Genomic DNA, 6,162 nt, shown 5'->3' with positions numbered 1-6,162 from the left:
TTGAACTTTTTAAAAGCTTCTATTCTTCTAGCAGATCTACTTCCTCAACACAAATAAAATAGACTGATTACATAAAGTGTACACCATGTGATCTGGGCTACATTAGAAAAACTAAATCAGAGTTCATAGTACTAATAGAAATCTATAGACACATCTGAAAGCACCTGATTGACTAATGCTGAACATTATTGGTACATGTAGATGGCTTACATAATAAAAATGAGGCTTGTCTTTGAGTCCGAAGATTAAAAAGGAGTGCAATATTTCACATGCCTACTCAGTTCTAGCTGTGATCTACCTAGTTTGTTCCATCCAGTGCAGACAGCAGATGGCTTATAGATTACTTTAAATTCACTCAATGTTTCTAATACTGTGGAGGAAATCTATATACTTAAGCTGTCTGGCTTTGTCCATCACACCTGCACTGCAAACTAAAAGTGCTATTCAAAATTACATTTTTCCATCAAACTTTAGCGTGCTTACAAAAGAGAGGTAACTGCAAGATGTTATAGTTTTATAGTAATGCTATGGAATAATTGGATTTAGTGGAGAGTGATGTGACCAGAATGTTAAGCTTTCTAGACCATTATGTCTAAATAGATAAAGTTTTTGTATTTGTTAAATGAATACAAACTGTACTTTTTAAAAAATGTGTTAAATATGTGTTTGTTTGACAACAGCTAGTGATAGTCCTTTGAAAGTCTACTACGTATGCATATTGTATGCATTTTTACAAATAGCATTCAACAATAAAAATTAAATAGGCAGTGTGTCTTAATCAACAACCATATGCAACTATCAATGTGTAACAAATTTCTATTTTATTTTTTTTATCTTATTAATTATATCTTTATCTTGCAAAATCTGTTGATACTAAGTGTTAAAAAAACAAAAAGTTTAATGATATTTAACTAACTGCAGGTCAAACACAGTCATGGACTTTAACAGTCAGTAAAATGTTTGTAAAATGTTTTACATAATTCGGATGTTCCTTCAGAGTTGAATATAGTTTACTTCCTAGTCCAAACCTCCCGCAGGACGACAGGGGATGGGAGCGGGCAGGGTTTGAACCCTCGACCGTCGATAAATCCAAACGACAGTCCAGCGCGCAAACCGCACGACCAGGCAGCCATCCATCCAGTAATTCCTTCTAAGTATAAAAAAAAAGATCACAATCCTATAAGCTTAAATTTAAGAATAAAAAAAAACAATAACATACAAGCAAAACATGAAAAACAAAAAGGCCAATACATATTACAGCATTAAGTAGGGTAAGGACATGAATGTACAAAGTTGAAAAGGTCATGGTTAAAGAACATCACAGATAATACTTTGCAAACCCACCTTCCATTAAGCAAATAGGATTAATATTTACAGATGTCTAGATGGTAAGAGTGTGGTGCCCAAGGGATTTCTTAGATCTACCCAACTAGTGTTAACATTTAGTTTCAGAACAGCTCAACTGAACTTGTCCCAACACCACACAGTGCTAGATCTTTTTACTTAACACACTATGCACACACACAAATCAAAATGATAATAATATATGCATTTATTGATCCTTCCAGCCTTGTCACCAATTGGAGTTCATCTCAGGCATTAGTTGACAGCCCGGAACAAAATGTTGATCAGTTTCAAGATGTTTAGGTGGGAGATAGAATGAACAAATAAGTTGCCCTTCATTACATTTTATATTTCAAATGTAAACAATGTGGTCTTTAAATAGACCACATCAGAAGAACAATTGATTTAAATGACACATACTTTATTTAAAAAAAATATCAAAGTCATTAAGATTAAAAAAAAAACATTAACAACTTTCAACGATTTTGCATCATCAAGATTTAACATTTTTTTTTAAAATAAAGTTTCAACATTAACAAATTCACTTTCATTTTGTCCCTCTAATCTTGTCTGGCAGTTGATTTGAGCATTCCACTAAAATATCTCCATCTAACTGTCTGAATTTCAAACTAATTTAGCTAAGCTTTCAAAAATCACCTTGAAGAAGGTATTTATAACATGGGGGTCCCGGATTTGAATCTAAGTGAAGAATGGGATTTTTACTTTTGGGATGAGTACACCTATCTCTAAAGGGTACCTGACATTAGCTGGGGAAAAATAAAGGCATTTAGTTGTGCTGGCCACATAACACCCTAGTTAACAGTGGGCCAAAGAAACATATGGCCTTTACATCATCTGCCCCATAGATCACTAGGTCTGAAATGTGAACTTTACTTTTTATTTTACCTGGGTCAGCCTAGCTTCAAACTTAACTTGTGTTAAGCTATGCCTTGGAGTTTCAAGGCAATTATTGACAAGGTGGTAACAAATAAACTGCTCTTTCAACAAATCACAGATAAAACTGCCAGCATCACTATAGACTGGTTACATTTTGGGTCACAATACATCAGAAACACTTTAATCACACCATAGACTAGAAGTAGACATGAATTTTTCAAACAAATTTCAAATAGACAGTGAAGTACCGTATGCAGAGTGTATTCACTCTTATAGTCATGCTTCATAATCAATTCAATTAATGTATTTTTTTAAACACTACAAGTGCTTGCAAAAACAAGAACTCATCTTCAGCAAGAAACAAATAATTTAAAGAATAGATCTTAGAAATGGTTATATTATTATCTTTACTTGTTTTCTTGTAATACAACAGATAAATATTTCTGCAAAATACTTATATTATTTTTTAAAACAATAACAGCATAGAGTGTTTAAAATGTATCATTTTATTAAAACATTTTTTAAAATTACTGAAACAAATTAATTGGCTAATCTAAGTGAACCTCCTTTCGAGACAAAAACTCATTACTCCAATAATAAACTATGAAAAACTGCTCACTAAAGGCCTTGACAAAAATGCATTTAATTATAGCAAGTATTTTCTAAACTTTGTTTCTTTTAAACATTGGTTGCAAGGCCTAGTTGACAACGTTATGATTAGATACTTTAAAGTAGGACATTTAAAAAAAATATCACAGACAGGGAAAGATTTAGTTTTAACTAATTTTTGTTGAAGTAAAACAAAAATACATGAAAAGAATAAATGAGTTCTTTTGTTTTTTTCCAAGTTTACTACAAGTTTAGAAATAAATGCGCTATGAAACAAATAGTTACAGAAAGATTTTGGAAGGCAAAGTAAAGAGATTCACACAAAAATCTCATTGCCAACACTTGTGTAATTAATCTCTTGAACTAGCCCAGGGGTCAGCAACCTGCAGATTGTGAGCCATGCAGCTCTTTGGATGCTGCGGCTCTTTAATTCCATATCAAATATGATTTATTTTATCGAAAAAAAAAAAAAAATTAAAAAAATCATTCTAAATCGATTAACATTTCTGAATCGATTAACGGGGATTAGGCACAGATTCTATCTCTCAGCCACTTGTACTCCCTTTTCAGCGCACCCCTCCACCATGTCTTGAAATGTAACATATTTGCAGGTGGAAGATATTCAGCTTTCTTCTGTCTTATCACTTGGTATAAATGAGTCTTGCGACATAAAAGACATGGCACAAATTGCCCTATTTGTCAAGTATATGTCTTTCCAAGGTCCAAAAGAAGAACTTCTAGGGTTGCTACCGCTCTTGTGAGACAAACTAGAGGTGAAGATATAGCAAATGCAGTGCAAAAATACCTTGAAGACAATAAAATTGATTTAAATAAATCCGTTTCAATAGCAACTGATGAAGCCAGAAGTATGACTGAAAAATTAAAAGGGCAACAAGGATTCCTACGCTTCACTGAATAATACACCTAGAAGCACTTTGTGTCCAAACATTTCCGGCCGAAACAGTTGAGGTCATCAATTGTTAATCTTGTAATCAAGATTGTTAACAGAATCTTGTCAAAAGCACTCTACCATTGTCAGTTTAATAGTTTAAAAACTCTAAAACTAAATGGAGACTCAGTATTCTGACCACATTCTTCCTAATAAAGTGTGATGGCTTTCCAAAGGTAAGGTGTTGAAACGTTTTGCTTTGTATTTGAATGAAATAATTACATTTCTAAATCCTGAATTAGAGAATGACAAATGGTCGCAAAAATTCACATTATGGTGGATATAACAGATTCCAGATTGCTAAAGTGAGGTGAAGAAGTTGCCATTTGAAGTGCTGACTATCATCCGATCGACCTATTCGTGCGAGTGAGCATTCTCTTGCATGAATATAATTAAAAGAAAGTAAGAAGCCAACTATTAAAAATTCAGAGTTGTGTTTGAAACTAAAAACAAGTTATGAGCCAAATGTATCCAAACTTTCTAAAACCATGCAAGACCATCACTCCTACTGAATTAGTTTGCTCAATTGTTGGTTATTGAAGTTAGAGTTGTATGTAAATGTTTAATTATTTAATTTTTATTTTTACTTACATAAAATTTGCAGATCTTTAAAAACTTTGAAATTCTGTACATTGTAATTTTTGACACTCCCGACACAAAAGGTTGCTGACCCCTGAACTAACCTGATCTCCACTAAGATCTTTGATCTTTTAAAAATCTACATATAACACTCAGAAATTGAGCATGTACATTAATCAAAGAACTATTACAATACTGTCCTATATAAAACATGGCAAGTGTTATGATTAAAAACTAATTACCAAAGTGTCACTCTCAAATGCAATTTTTTACAAGTTATTATGCATATAACAATAGGTACTCAATGTAACAATGTAGTAACATAAAAAAAAAAATTTCTTACAAACAAGATTTTTTTTTACAGAATTTCCTTCTACCACCATGACACTCTTTCTGCTTTTGTTCACATTATCTAGATCAGGGCTAGTATGAAACTCTATAGCACATTTTCTTTTTAAAGAAGACATTATTTGAGCACAGTATCTCAACACAAGATTTTTTCTTTGGTATTTTTTTTGTACAAACATACAAAAAAAAAAACAAGCAAAAAAACAAACAAAAAACTTCCACCTGCCTTTCCAAGAAAAAAATTATTTTTTTTTCAATCTCTAGCCATCTGGTCAACTGTGAAGTAGACGTTTTCATTCTCCCCAAAAATAAAAACTCTCCATCAGGTCCATCAACTAGTTTTCTTACCAGCCTGTTTAGTTGAGAGTCCCAGCACTTGTCTTACTCTGTTGGTGGAGGAAATGTATCAAATTATGTGAAAGAGGATACATTAATCATTTGGCATGCATAATGTATGATAATTATATTAAATATTTAGTAAAATATCCAACTATCAAAGAAAACAAAATCAGGCTAGGATTTTTGTAAACTTAAGGAGATAGCCATATTGACATTGGTAGTCTACTACTTATTTTCAACTGATGCTATCCCTATTTTAGTCTGATGTTATGTTATCCCTATTTTAGTCTGAAGTGATGTTATCCCTATTTTAGTCTGATGTGATGTTATCCCTATTTTAGACTAGAGAAAAGAAATAAGCAAAAAAAAAGAGTCTTTGAGGACAATTTAACAAAAAAAGAATTTTTGAAGGAAATCATTTCTAATCTTTAAACTGCAGAACTGAACTTGTTAAAGCTTTAAAAAATTAATCTGGATTCACCACTCTAATGGTCTACTCGTTGGCATTCAATCTAAGAATTAAAAACTAATGATCATGGCTAAAAGAGTTTTAAAACAAAGAAAACAAAAAACATGGCAGAAGATTGAAAGAGGGCCATTAAAAAAAATACAAGCTGTGAAATGGAAATGTCAATGAAACAAATTAAAAAAAAAAAGACTTGTCTAAACTGTAATAACATCCATTCAAAATGTAGTTTATTGTTTCAATATGACATTCCAGAGAAGCTTTGTTCTCACAAATACTACTGTCATTGTGACTTTACAATGTTAGAGTTGGTCTTCTCAGCAGTCAAAAAATGCTATTATCTGGTGTCTAAAGCATGTTGAGTCCACATCGAACATGTGTCTTACAAGACATGCTCCTCACCAACAAAGTGATATAGTCTTCAAGGATAACTAGCTGGTCACCTATTCTCCTTCCTTGTAGAGACAGTATGTAGAAAATGTCACTAACTCCTAGACTAAAAACCATGCCATCTTGAATGAACTATTCACCTATCTCTGCTGTAGCATTAGTATGTAGCTCATTGAATGTAAGGAAGCTGCCTGAAACCTTAAAGCTGACCAGAAATGTTATAAATCAATGACAAGCTAAG

The sequence above is a fragment of the Biomphalaria glabrata genome, chromosome 9 (assembly GCF_947242115.1).
Source record: "Biomphalaria glabrata chromosome 9, xgBioGlab47.1, whole genome shotgun sequence".
In the NCBI taxonomy this organism is placed as follows: Eukaryota; Metazoa; Mollusca; class Gastropoda; family Planorbidae; genus Biomphalaria; species Biomphalaria glabrata.
Note: the sequence above shows the minus strand (reverse complement) of the source record.